The following is a 14,634-nucleotide window of genomic DNA, read 5'->3' on the forward strand; positions in this document are numbered from 1 at the left end:
CCTCCAGTGAGCAGACAGAGCTAGTTGCCCACTCCCACCAAACATGACTTCTCAAGTAACTCACATGTCAGTGCATTTTATACGGACTGTACAAATCATCCTGTATAAAAAAAACAGGAAAGCCCAAGTCTGCCTAGGAACCTGGTACCTCATGCCCAAGAGTGAGTATAAAAGCCCATAGAAACTGAAAAGGAGCAAGGAAGAAGCTTCAGGGTGGGTATCTGCAACAGAGCTCATTCCCACCCTCATTGCCTTCTTGAAGGGTTCTGCCCATTAGCTCCATAATGTCAGTTTGACATACAGCTGCCTGCAGCTGGCTCTGCCTACATGGTGCAGGTAGTCTCCCTTTCAGACAAATCTCTAGTGTTTATACACAACATTTCAACAGGCATGCTCGAATTTCTTAGTGGTTTTTGGTTTTAGTGTGTGTATTTCTGTTGTGTTTTGTTTGTGGTTGTTTTTTGTTTTGTTGTGGGGTTTTGTGTTTGTTTGTTTGTTTTGGTGTTTTGTTTTGTTGTTATACATATATATTCTGTAACAGCAACACAGTTTCAGACCAAATTTACTCCAGGAATCGGCTCCAGCAAGGGGTCAAGAGCCAACAACACTTCTCACCTTGATGCGGACCTCTTGCTTAACTCAAATTTCTCCTGATTTACACGGAAATGAGATACAAAGATTTAAGAAACAGTCCTCTTTTACTCTCGAATTCAGATATACTCTGCATATGCATTCATTAACTGTAGGATCGCTGACAAGTTCACCATGACTCTCTGACTTGATTTTGCCAAAAGAGGTATCTTAGAGCCCAATAGAACTCCCCAAAACCTGGTACTGGTACCTGGCACTGCATCAGTACTTTCAAAAACAGAAGCCACTGATGAATAAGGGTTAGGATTCACATATTAAAACACCTCGAGAAATACAGATTCTGTAGAAGCCTCTTACCTGTGTTAGGCGCTGGAATAAAACTGCAAGTCACTCGATGAACTTGAAAGAAGATCCTTTTTTTGACTTTCAGCTTGGGATCATCTCCACTCAATTCTGTCACAAACCACACTTGCTCTTCTTTCCAAGGGGCTGCTTACACACCTGCTGTCTCTGAATCAGCTGTTAAAGGGGAAGAAGTGGTTCGTGAATTGCCCCATTCTGAAGCTCTTTCCCACTCAGAAATATATGCCAGCTTTAAATACTAACTCCCTAAATGATTATTCAACTTCTCTGATGATTTCCTTTTAAGTATCTGTTCAGTTTTGCTTTACATATTGATTTCTTTGCATGCAACCAAAAATTAAGATGAAATACCTACTGTGCCGTGGAAAAGGAGAGTCACATACTCAGAAACCCTTTCGCCTGTGTTACACCAAGTCATTAAATCCAAATTACATGGAATGCAAATTCTGTTAGAAATAAATCCCTCAAATGTTCCACCAGCTCCAGAATGTAATTTTTGAAATCTGCTACTATTAAAAGTTCAGCAACAACTGATTTTATGTGCACTACCAGTTATTGTAGCTACTTCCACTCTTCAGTGCAAAAGTAAGATCTAAGCTTTAAATGTGCAGCTCCAAAACTTTGAACTGCTTACCGCCTGTAAAAGAAGGCAACTTATGTAAGGACAAGCTTGTCCTTTCCCATTATTCCTATTACAAGTTCTGTGGAGCAGCTCTTCATCACCTTGTCCTAAAGTGGCACCACCTTCTTGGAAAAGTCCTCCTGCTTTATAATGAATTGCGAGCCTGAAGTTATCATTCTGTGATACAAAGCAGTGATTCAGTGCATGCAGATAAATGACAGTAGCCTTCGAGTAGAGTCAAAGACTTTATAGCAATTGACTCCACTGTAAAAGCTTTTACTAGAAAAGACTCTGTAGCACCTTTTGGGCAAGTGACTAACCCATGCTGGTGTTCATTCATGTTATTTATTTGTGGCAAGCAAAGGGTTCACTTCCATAAAAGCCAAATGGACTCCCCTCAGGCTGCACACCAGCACCCTGCAATACTGTTTTACATAGAGTTTGAACTTCTTGCATCACCTGAATACAGAAGAATTTCAGCTTTTATGTTTAAAACTAGTTAAGTTTGCAGCCTTCACTCTAACAGGGGAAAGACTTGCCACACATTTCCAATGTATTTTAATTAATCAAGAACAAATACAAGACTTTCTCCAACAATTAGCGCACACTTATGAATTTTAGGGCCTAATTTCATAGCCCGGGTCCCCAGGCCCATGAGACTGTTATTCCTCTCAATACAGGACATGCACCTCTCGCCGATTGGAAAAGGATGTGCAAGTAAACGCAAGACAAAACTGATGTGTCAAGAAAAAATAGCTCAGTATTTGGTTACCAGAGTGACATCCACTGGTATTGTAATACAAAAAAGGCACCTAAGACAGCTTTACTCTGCTTTCTGCAGAAGAGGGCAGGGACAGGTAGGTATTGGGGAATTTGCTCCACTCCCAACCCAAATGACAGTGCAGGCCAGGTAGCCAGCAGCTCCTGTAGCTCACATCAGATGTAAATCAGCTACAAATCCACTGAGGCTGGCAAGGAGAAGAATTTAAGTGGCCAAAGACCAAACCAGCCCTTGCCACCAAGCCTGGCACATGGATTGGAATCAAACTTTGCCTTTCTCCATAGTTCCTGCATATGCTGCTGAGAAAAAACAACTTGCAAGCAGTTAACTCCTGGCTGGGGAGAACAGGTGTAGCCTAAAAACCTTCCCAACACCACTTCAGCACAAGTGCCTCCCTCTCTGACGCAGCTACGCTGCAGCAGGTGGGAAGAGAAGGCAAGTCCCAGTGAAGCTACACCTGGGGACCAGCAGACTGCCCTGTCTTTCCAGGCAATCCCTCAAAATCGCAGGTGGTTCAGAGCCTGTCTATTGCTCCTTGCTTCCCTCAGCTATCTTCAAAGACTGAAGGGACCTACAGGTTTTTATCAATTCCAAAGCATCAGCAGCAGGCAAGCATTTAAAGCTGCTCTTTATTTGCTCTCTTTTCAGTAACCATCTCAAAGCTGTGCACCTGTTTCTTTAAGCAAATGAACTAACAAATTTCTCTGATTGTACTTGAGATTTTTTTCCAGTCCTACCCCTTCACTCAGAAGCTCCCTCTTTCTTGTCCCTTACACTGAAACAAGCCGCCGGTGAGAGATTCCTCCTCTGCAGTTCCTACCAAGCATGCAATAGTTTTCATGTATCTCTACCCCACTAACTCTTCGTGTCTTTTCAAATCACAGATAAGAAACAACATTTTCTTATCTTGCTAAGAACTAGGAACACTTTACACTTCTGTTACAATATTACCCAGGTCCATAAAGCAGGTGGAAAAAAAAAAAAGCAAAAATATGGTAGTTTCCTGCCAAATTCCAAGTGACAATTAGGATCATGGCTTTTCAGCGGGTAGTACTCCAAACCATACTGCAAACGAGCAGCTGTGTCAAATATGATGAGACACACAGAGAAAACCAGTTACGTCAAGCACGTCTCTCTCCAAAAACCTCAACCCAACCGCCAAAGATAATGTGGGTCCTTCTATTGACCTTTCCAAAACGCCACTTCAGTTAGGAAGACAAAATCAGACCACAGCAAATTAGGTTCTACTTCTGGGTATTTTTTCCAATGAAGTCCAGCACCTTTGCTTAAGCTTAACTTAAAGAATTGCCCATCGCTTCTGAGAGCTGCCGGGCAGCCGCTGTGCACCAGCACAGAGGTGGCTGCTTCTCAGTACTAGGTGGAATTAAGTAGGGCAGGATACATGATCCTCATTCCAGTAAAGCAGTTCATTATACATAATTAGTCCCACTTATATAAATAGGAAAACAGGTCCTTTAAAAAAAGAGTAGGGCAGGAGGACATCTACCTTTCTGCAATAAAACCACACAATGAATATATCCAATCTAAGCACACTAGAAGTTACTTTCCAAAAAGCCCAAACAATAACTGCCAACACTACCACATGGATTACATGTTCTTACCTTATGGAAAAAAAACAGAGTAATGTCTTATATCTTAGGTAATATGATTATGTCTGATTTTCTTTCTCTTTTTTTTAATGGAAGGACTAGGTTTAATAAAAATAATTTGCAGGAAGCTTTTCCTCCTTAAATAACTAAAATGCAACCAAAAAAAAATCAACAATAAAATATCTCACTTTTAACAAAATTTCTGTGCCAGCTCAGATGTGCAGAATAGAAGTCCCAGTTGCTAGAGAGGCTTGACCCCCAAATCAGGCAGAACAGAAACTTAACCTGTTTCTACCACACCACCACTACCGCTGTAGCTCCTGGAGTGTTCTGGCTTCTTATGAATTGTCACAATTTCTTTGAAAGACACAGTTTTTGTTCCAAGACATAAAAATATTTATTTTTCTTTTTCATTTTAGGCCAGCTTTAATGGTAAATTTGGGGATTACCACTTAATGTTATAAATCCAGAAACGCAGTAAATTCTTTAAGGTCATTAAAAGTAACTTCCTTGTAAAACAAACTATAATACTTTCGCTAGGTGATCAGGAATCTTACACAATTCTTCATTACTATGAGGAGAAATTACACAAAGGAGTAGAGACCAAGAGTCTACCCATATTACCTAAAAAGAAAAAGCCTGGATAGAGGATTGAGAAACTTCACAGGACTGGATCCCATGGAGATTTTTTTCACTTTTACTTTTTTTCTTTTTTGTGAAATCTGTCTCCTTTGCTTTGATGCCTTTGATTGAAAGGTATTGTGTAAGTGACTCCTGTTTGTGCAGCTCAGAAACATGAGTACCAACAAAAGCCAAAACATACAATTTGGTGTATTTGCTTGCTGACTAAACACTTTTTCTTATATCTTTCTTTGCTTGGAGGGTAAACTGCTAGTTTCAAAGCTGAATGACTGCTTCACTAAGTTGGTAGCAGACTGTTGGTACAGTACAATAATTAAAGGATCTTAGTTCTTAAACAATGCTGATAAAACAGAAATCCCTCTCCCTTTTTTCTGGATTACCTTTAGAACTGAAATCAGAGGATGTTAAATGAATAATAATTTGCACCTTCTGTGAATGATAGAAGATTGAATCAAATTTTAACTAGACTCTATTTGTAAATCCCTCAGGATGACATAATTACTATTCAACACATACCTTAATTAGCTGTACACATCTATTTCATAGCATTTAACAGGTTTAAAACAGCTTTTATTGTCTGTTGAATTGATGTTCCATTCTTATCAAAATGAAAATAAACTTGAATTTCCTGAACTGGAAGAAATTTGCTCACAAAGTGAAGAAATTACCTGCTGTCCCTACAGTCAAACAGTTATTTTGTGGGGTTTTTTAGCAATTTTAATTTTGTTTCACATTCACTAATGGTACAAAGAATTGATAATGCACTGATGCGAATTTTTGTTGCTCCTGCTTCTTTCATTTCAACAAAAAAGATCCCAACAGCACTGTCTGGTAAAAAAAAACAAAACATAAATAAATTTGCTCAAACACTCCAACTTTTGCACAGAATTTTAAATTAATACAAGCCAATTGGGGACATAATTTCTTTTTCTGTTTTGGATTACAGTATGATGTTACCTCTAGAAAGCACTATTGCTAGTGATCCTGCAGCATTTTTGCTCTACCATGGAGCAGAAATAGGCTAAAATTTGGCAAAGCCACCCCTTCAGGAGAAACCAAAGAATTAGCATTTGAGACCTTGATCCTTGTGTTGTGTAAAAGCAGTTACTTGCTCACACACAGAGGCTGCTCTTCAAAGTATTGGGCTCTGCAGAGCAACACGGCTCAGCTGATCCACTGCAGGCTGCCCAAATTGCAAGCACAACCTTCCATAAAATGCTCCGCTGCTTAATTTTGCTGACAACAAAAGCAAACGACGATGATTATGTGCAGACACATGTGCATGCGGTATGTTTAAAGTATTTTGTCAAGCTGCCCCAAGTGAGATTAAAACGTTTACTTAAGTACTTGTTTTACACTCCGTGTCATTTGCTTTCTGTTCTCCCTAAAATTTAATGCAAAAGACCGCTGGCTCTTCAGCATGACTTGCTGTTCCCAGGATCAAATTTAAATGAAGCTGCTCAACAGTTTAGGTCCTACCCCTCCCAACCATTCAAAAGTCATCAGCCTAGTACTCAAAATCATAAGATTTGCCATAGTGATGCTTAGAAATAAAAAAAGACCCTAAACCATACACAAATGCCTTCCAATGCATTTGAGAACCTTTTTGTTTTATCTTTCTCTTGCTTCTTTCGGGTGCCTCCATGGCATATTTTCAAGTTTTTCACTGCAATTCCTTGAAGTAAAAGTTTACATAAGTGAAGGTAGAGCTTCACACACATTCATGTAATCTCAAAACTATGAGGCTTTACAAGACACATTACGTATTGTAAGCTTTATGATGAAATTGCAGGCATGGTGTTGGCAAGGTACCCTGTTTCGTCACTGAAACCGAATCAAGTAAAACAACTAAAAATAAACTTATTCAGTCAGGAATGCTTGTCATTTCATAGTTATTATTAATATGTTTCTTCCAGTGTGCATAGTGGAACTGTAAATACCCAATCATTAAAAAGATAAGGATCATACTTAAATATCAGGTTGATGCAAAAGAAATTACAGTTTCGGACCATGAATTTTAAATCATTATAACTAGGCTGAAACACATCTTTATTAATCAAAATAGGAACCATTACAATCAATGCAGTTTTGCCAATGAGAAATAAGTTTGTTGATTCTTGTAGCGTAAAAATACGTGCTTAGGGGTTCAACAAACTCTTGGAACGCATTTTCTGCATCCTTCTGGTTGTGGAAATGTTTTCCCTGCAAAGAGTTGTCAAGGTGCTTGAAGAAGCAGTAGCTGGTTGGCAAGAGGTCAGGGGAATATGGCAGATGAGGCAAACCTTTGTAGCCCAATTTGTATGACTTTTGAAGTGTTGGTTGTGCGACATGTGGTCGGGCGTTGTCATGGAGAAGAATTGGACCCTTTCTGTTGACCAACGCTGGCTGCAGGTGTTGCAGTTTTTGGTGCATCTCACTGATTTGCTGAGCAGACTTCTCAGATGTCATGGTTTCACTGGGCTTCAGAAAGCTATAGTGGATCAGACGTGCAGCAGATCACGACTTTTTTGTGGGGCAAGTTTGGCTTTGGGAAGTGCTTTGGAGTTTCTTTTCAGTCCAACCACTGAGCTGGTCATTGCCAGTTGTTGTATGTAACCCAGTTTCCATCGCACGCCACAATCCGATCGAGAAATAGTTTGTTGTTGCATAGAATAACAGAAGACAACACCTCAAAATGGCAATTTTTTTGATCTTCTGTCAGCTCAGGAGGCACCCACTTCTCAAGTTTCTTCACTGTTCTAATTTGCCTCAAAAGCTGAACAACTGTAGAATGGTCGACGTTAAGTTCTTCAGCAACTTCTGGTGTAGCTGTAAGAGGATCAGCTCTGACAATTGCTCTCAGTTGGTCACTGTCACCTTCCAATGGCTGACCACTACGCTACTCATCTTCAAGGCTCTTGTCTCCTTTGTGGAACTTCTTGACCCACCACTGCACTGTGTGTTCGTTAACAGTTCCTGGGCCAAACGCATTGTTGATGATGCAAGTTGTCTCCACTGCCTTATGACCCATTTTGAACTCAAATAAGAAAATCACTCACATTTCCTTTTTGTCTAACACCATTTCTACAGTCTAAAATAAACAGCAAGTAATACGTTACTAGCAAAAAAACATAAAGCGAGAAAAGTGCATTCAAAGGATGTATAAAACAATTACATTTATTTCAGAATGTATTCCAATATCCAATGGCAAATTTCAACAATGCAAAAATGGCAATTACTTTTGCACCAACCTAATATATCAATCTGACCCTGTGGAGGGGGTTTTGGTAGATAAAGACTTTGTTGCTGAATTAGCCTGGCTCAAAGGAATCTCAAGGCCGCTTCGAGAAGCTGAGAACAGAATCTGCTGTGAGAAAGAGGGGCGTTCCTCAATCAGCAGGGTCCTGGCATGGCGTGAATCATCGGACGTATCATCAGTGACACTCCAGCACATGGACAGCCCACGATACTCATTTAGTGAATCCATGCTTGGAGCATGGATGCGTGATTAGAATATAGTTGCATATATAAGGGGGCTTGTTTCTGTAATAAATGGCTTTAGCATGATTCACATTGAATCGAATTGTTTGCTGAGTCCTTACTCGCTCCAACATGACCTCATATCTTTCTCAGCAGATTTTGGGATAGGTTTTTGTGTGAAGATGCTTTATGCCTTACCAGCTCCTTCCTTTGCACCTTAGTTCCAGCCTAGCCTTGCTGTGGCCTCAGCTGTAGCAACATTCCCAACAAAAGAAAGGTAACTAGGTCCCTAAACTTTTTGCAAACTGTAGAGGTTAGAGCCAACACCTGCAAATCCACTGCATGTATTGGAAACTGATTGGAAGTCAGTGCAGGCTTGGGAGCAACAAGCTGCTCCGCTCCCATCACGCAAACAACCCACTCTGCAATCTCCTGCAGCAGCGTCTGTCCCCAAGCAGCCCACAGGCTCCTCCCGGACAGCACGCTGCGGGAACCTCATCTTGAGGTGACAAAAAAGATGGACCTCATGTTGCTGCAACTGCATATCTATCTTCAAATCATTACCCTGGAAAAGAGGAAAGCTATTTGTACTCTCCCCAGTAAACTTGCTCTGTTAGATTTTCCTAACATTGCAATGAAACTTTCCTGCCTGTCGTGTCAGTTACTTCTTTTGTATTGGAAAAACTGCAAATCACAGGGAGAAAAAAGCTGCCATATGTAATTACTGTGTAGCATTAGAACAGTGCTGGACAGTCTTTAATTACATGGAGTACTGTTGATATGCATACCAAAAAAAATCATATTGATTACTTATATATCATACTGGAAAGAGAAGTAGTTTGAGCTCTGCCAGCTACCCAGGAAAAACTACAGGAGGCCAGAGAAGGATTTACAATTCTTTTCCGCTTAAATGACATCATCTGTAAGGAAACATGCATTTTGATGGAGTGCATTATAGAAGAACATTGTGGGGGTTTAAAAAAGCATGATAGGAGATCCAGGCAGCAAAGATATTGAGTGTCCTAAACAGGGTGGTAGTACCAGCTCATGTGGATCACCCACTACGTTCTGTCCCTAACTGAATCCTACTACCTTATAATACTTAGGCTACATTATTTATTATTTGCATTATATATTATTTGCATTGCAGTATCCCCAGCAAGGCCTCCAGGAAACCCCGTAGGAGTATTTTCATGTTTGGCTGATTAGTTTTGCAAGTGCATAAAAATATTTCCCTTGTTGCCTGAAACCTTGACTTCAGTGCAGAAATACAGAAAAAGCGGGAAATAAATCTCATCATTCTGCTTTCCATCTCAAAGTCAATAAAATGTTTAAATAATTAACTTATAATAATTAAAGATTAAATTAATAATATGAAGAATGTCTTAAAATTACATTTAGTGTGTCAAATTTGAAAGCACTTCTGTCTAAGTTCTGCAGAAGCCCCAAGTAACTGAAGACCTGTTGAGTGGAGAGCATAGGTATCTGAACCATCAATAGCTGTTTCAAATTTATATAACATCTCTGTGGAATAGGTGACAATATCAATCAGCCAAGATGGTATCTGTTGTGTATGGCTGTGATTTCACCATGAATGCAGTAACACTTATATTTGAAACTCATTCTGGGAGTAACACTTGGAAAAATAAATTAATGTATATGCTTCTCCAGAAGAAGCAAAACTGACAGAAACACCAAGTTTGCAGTGTTGGGTATTTCTAAACATGAATTGTGGTAAGCAGAAATATTGTCTCTACATACTGCATGTTGGCACAATCACAGTTCATTCTTGTGTAAATAATGTGGGATTGCATTATACAAATTGCAAATATGGCACTTAATTTTATTTTAAAAACCCCAACTGATGCAATAGCAGCTACAGCAAAATTGGAATGGTAAATAGGTTAATTTTTACCAAATTTTTCCTTGGGCCTTTCTGACAGTTAATAAAGATACTTTATGGAAGCCATACAATCAGTGACTCTGCTTATGCTAGTTAGGTTGATCCAACCAATTACAACAAGGTCAAAGGAAACTCTACAAACCTACGGTAGGAAAGTGAATACAACTGACTCATCTAAGTGATTTGACTTTATTATTTCCTTTGAAGGATTCTGAAAGAAGAATTCCTGGACTTTGATTATTTTGGACCCGGAATAACAGCATCATTGGATGGAGAAGTCAGTCCAACAAAGAAGAAAGAGTGGAATAGATTAATTCTTAACAGCCATTTCCTTTGGTGAGCTTGAGCTGACAGGCTCAAAAAACTAAAAAAGGTCCAAGAGGGAGTTGCCATGTAGTAGGAAAAAGTGAATGGCATATTTGGGATCTGGTAGGCAGAATACATCTGGAAAAAAATTTGGTCTTAAGTCCCAAAATATAGCAGATCTGTGCCCTGATTAGCTTACATTCATCCAAACCTCCTTCTGTGCCCTGTGTTAGATTAGGTTGTGCACACAACCTATTTTCTATTTATGTAACATCTGCTCTGCTTTGAGATTGTGAGCAAGAACATTTCCAGGCTCCAAAGCAGGATGAGATTACAGACTGCCAAACTGAGCTGAATAAAACAAGGCTGGAGCCACAAGATTTAGGTTCAACTCGGATTATTTTAAATTCAAAAAATGTCTCTATTTTGCTCTAACAGAAGTGATTTTCCACATGTATAACTCCTTGCAGTTTCAAGAAGGAAGGGAAACAGAGTGCTTAATTAGTAAAAGTTCATCTAATGCTGTTCTCTCACATGACCAGAGTGCCAAGTCTTGTGGATATCATGTGTAGTGCCATAATTAAACCTTCAGCCCTGATTATTCAGAGCCTGGAGAGTCATCTAAACTCTGTTGTTTGGACGTGGTGATGTTCTCCTATCACTAGAACAAAGAGGGGAGTCTGAGAAGAAAGGCAATGTCCAAGGTCAGATGATGCCAGTACAAAAAACTCCGACCTTGTGGGAAGGTTTTGTGGACCGAGAGGGGAAAGAAGCTGCAGTGCTGCAGAAGTGGGGGGAGACAGTGGGGACAGCCACGCAGGATACCCCTGCCCCACGCTCCGCTGGAGATGACCAGTTCAAAAGAAGGGGAAGGAGGGTTCCTTTTCCTACAAAGCACCTAGCGGTGTCTGTGGTAACATCTGCAGTAAAATCAACACTGGTTGATGTGAAAATCATCTGTATGAGCAGCAAGACCACAATTTGGTTTGCAGCAGCAACAGCCACTATATATGGAAGATCTATTTAATTTTAATATATTTTTTTAAATTGCAGCAGGCAGAAGGTTAAACATCTGAGTGAGATGACTGACAGGACCACAGAACTCTTCTTACCTTCCTGCTGCACTTGGCTTCACTGATCGCATCTCACGCTCACCAGCAAAGTACATGTGAGCTGAGGAGACGCTGCTGCTATTGAACTGACAGTTCAACAGCCCCACTAACACTGTGGGAGCCCACAACCTCACAAAAAAAATCTAACTCGAATTCACAAACTGGCCAGATACTGCTTTACCAGTTTGATTATCCAAATATCTTCAGTCGGGCTCAGTGAAATATTGTAATAGTTCGCTTACAGCCTTAAAAAGAAAAAAAAAATAAAATTGTTTTAGAAATCTCTCTTTACTTGGCCACAATTAAGGTTTTTTTCCTTACTTAGAGAAGTCTGCAAGACAAGGATGCCATTCAGCTAGCAGGGACTGGCTGCATCAAAAAGCAGCCAGGATTTCTCTCTCCCCCATTCTTCCCCTCCCCAACACAATAGATCTGAAAACAAAAGACAGATTATTAGGTTTAAGTATGTAGCCCATTCTCCACATACCCCTTCCCCCCTCCTCCCACCCCTTCTTCAGCACATCTGGTAACCATGTGTGGCAAGTGCTAATGAAGACTTTCCTGAGCGAACTACAATTAGTTCCGACTGCTGTTCGCCTCTCTCGACTCTACCGAGGATAAAAACCAACACAACGCAAAACAAAATCTTCCCTTCACTGTTCCTGAAACCTCCTCTTGCCCCTGGGATTCGCCCCCCTCATCACGCTGCTGAAATTAAAACAAAAAAAGAGAGTAAGCAAATACTTTAAGGCTCTCTTCCGACGGAATTTTTTTTCTATTTTAAATCAGCATTTTATTCATTTTGATTGAACACGACAGGCAGGCAACAGTGTTTCTATGATCCTGTCTACAATAGAGAATTGTTAAACAGATGTCCATTTTTTTTTTTTCCTTCTAGCTTGGCAATATTATACACATAGCAGTTTTATCTGCTTGAGCAGATCAAATTTGCGTGTGTGTGTGTGTGTGTGCGCGCGTGTGTGTTGCCATTTGGAGTGATTAGTATAAGCCGCACAGAGGCAAGACGTATTGTGCACAATTAAGCCCATCTCCAGACCGCACATTTTTGTTTACTCTTGGTCTCTTCCCCTCTCCCCAATCAAGCTACTAATAGAGCTGTTTCAAGTTTCAACAAGGACCATATTAACTGCCGGTCTCCACATGAAAGAGAATGCCAAACCCCAGCCTCTCCCCAAGATCTAAGCGTCAGCCTCCCTGTCCTCCTTTACATTTCTCTCTGAAACCGCCGTGGCCCTCACCTTCGGTATTCCTAATGATTCCCCCAAGTAGAGACTCTCAGTGCAACGTAAAATTTCTCAGCGTGAGACTTTACATATTCTTTGTCACGTCTCTCAGCTGTGTCACGCAACATGATTGCCACTGACCAACCTCTACTTGAAAGTATGTTCCCACTAAACAAACAATCCGGATAATTGCTGTAGAAGTGATGATATCTGCATACATCATATTTCAATTATACCTATTCACGCAAAAAATGGCTACAACCCTCCTACGCCTTTTGAACAGCGCTGTATATTGAAATGCAAAAAACTAAGTTCTAAAAGCAGAACAAAAGCAAAACTGATTCTTTAAAAGGAGTTATTCTCTTAAAATACACACGTATCTACTTGCCAAATGATTTCTCAGAGAAGATGATAGGCTGGAGTAATGCAGGGAGGGAGGAACAAAAGGGGTTTTAATCATGGTTCGGATTAAAGAGTTGTATAACAATTGCTCTCCCTCCAGGCATATATACTGTACACGCTCACTGTAAATGATCAGCATTTAAAGAAACAAAGTGCACCATGCAGCATTTAACATAAAGACAGCTGCATATATATTAACACTTTATTAATCAAAAGACACTGGATATCTTTCTCGCTCATTATACCAAAAAACAGCACTAACGCACATGAGACCAACAGCCAAAGCTGGGTAGGAATGTTGCTTCTCCCCTAGCCCAACTTTAAGTACATAAAACCCACCAAAAAACAAATAAGCAAAAAAGGCACAAGACTTTTTCTAATTTAAAGGCCTCTTCTTGGACAAAAAGTATTGCTTCATCTCCACATAGTCTTGTTTTCCTGTACACCAAGCAGGGAGTAGAGCAAAGCTGTTGCACTCCTAGCAATATTTTTCTATAAAACATAAATTTTACACTTTGAAGAAAAGGCTAATTCTACTGGTAATGAATACCAGTAATAACTTAATGAGTCACCGCAGTACACGCTTTAAGGAGGAGCTGGTGCTAATGCGTGAATAATTATTGACACAATTAAGTGCCCAACACTGGGCCTGTTAAACTGCTTCTGGCACGTGAGGGCTCCTTAACAGCTCTGCGGTATCGTACAATGACCCTAAAAGGTTTTAAAGTGCATAGAGCTCCCTTTTGCTACTGCAAGGGATCCTCGGATCTCAATAGTGTTCCCCGCCAGATAACGCTGAATTGCCAAGGATTTACATCCCATGTGGGGTTTTGCCCTGTTGCCGGGCTGAATAATTAGCTATTTACCGATTCAGTAAACAGTAAGCTCACCCTTTGACCTGCCCTGGTATAGACTGTCTGGTCTGTAACCCTGCCGGGGGCTTCCGCCTGCCTAATGGTCCCTCTGTGAGCTGGGGCTGCTGCTGGAAACCCGGCTGCTCCCTTCCCACCGGTGGCTCCGAAGGGCAGGACCCCAGCGCTACGCCAGCCATCGAATCCTCAGCTCAGTGGCCAGTGGGGGGGCATGTGGGTTGGAATTAATGTCCAGCTCACTCACCTACAAAAACTTGCTTGAAATTGAAAAAAGAGTACTCGGCACCAAAAAAACTTCCTGGGTGAAACACCACCAAGCTGTCTCATCACACTGTATGTCCAACTGACCTCACCACACATGTGCGCCCACCTCAAGAAGCTCAAGCTCCCTTGGCCCCCTCGCGCACACAGCTTCTCTCTCTACTTTACGACGTGTGCGAACATACAGATGTCCCAATTAAACACCAACCAAATCTTGGGCCCCGTCGTGCATACCACGCTTATCTCTGACAAGTTCAGCAGAATTGCCGGAGATATTTGCGAGGCAGTATTATCATCGGAAAAGCCGTAAAAAAGTCACCTCTGGCAAACAACTCTCAACCATGTTTCACAAGAAGAGCATTCGCGTCCTCTGAATGGACGGCGCTGTCTCTAAGTCGAAAGGCCCTGCCAAGATGCCTCATCAGTTACCTGGAGCGACATATGCATGCACACAAAAATTGACCTT

At 40.8% G+C, this 14,634-nt stretch overlaps 1 protein-coding gene across 1 annotated transcript in view; it reads right to left on the reverse strand.

Annotated features, from left to right (window-relative positions):
• SOX5 (SRY-box transcription factor 5) overlaps positions 1-14,634 on the reverse strand; it is a 611,279-nt gene that overhangs the window by 341,440 nt on the left and 255,205 nt on the right. Inside the window, exon 4 of the mRNA XM_082064631.1 lies at positions 949-1,110. The gene's annotated coding sequence lies outside the window, so the exon portion shown is untranslated. The remainder of the gene's footprint in view (positions 1-948; positions 1,111-14,634) is intronic.

Source organism: Streptopelia decaocto (genome assembly GCF_964273445.1).
Source record: "Streptopelia decaocto genome assembly, chromosome: 1".
Taxonomy (NCBI): Eukaryota; Metazoa; Chordata; class Aves; order Columbiformes; family Columbidae; genus Streptopelia; species Streptopelia decaocto.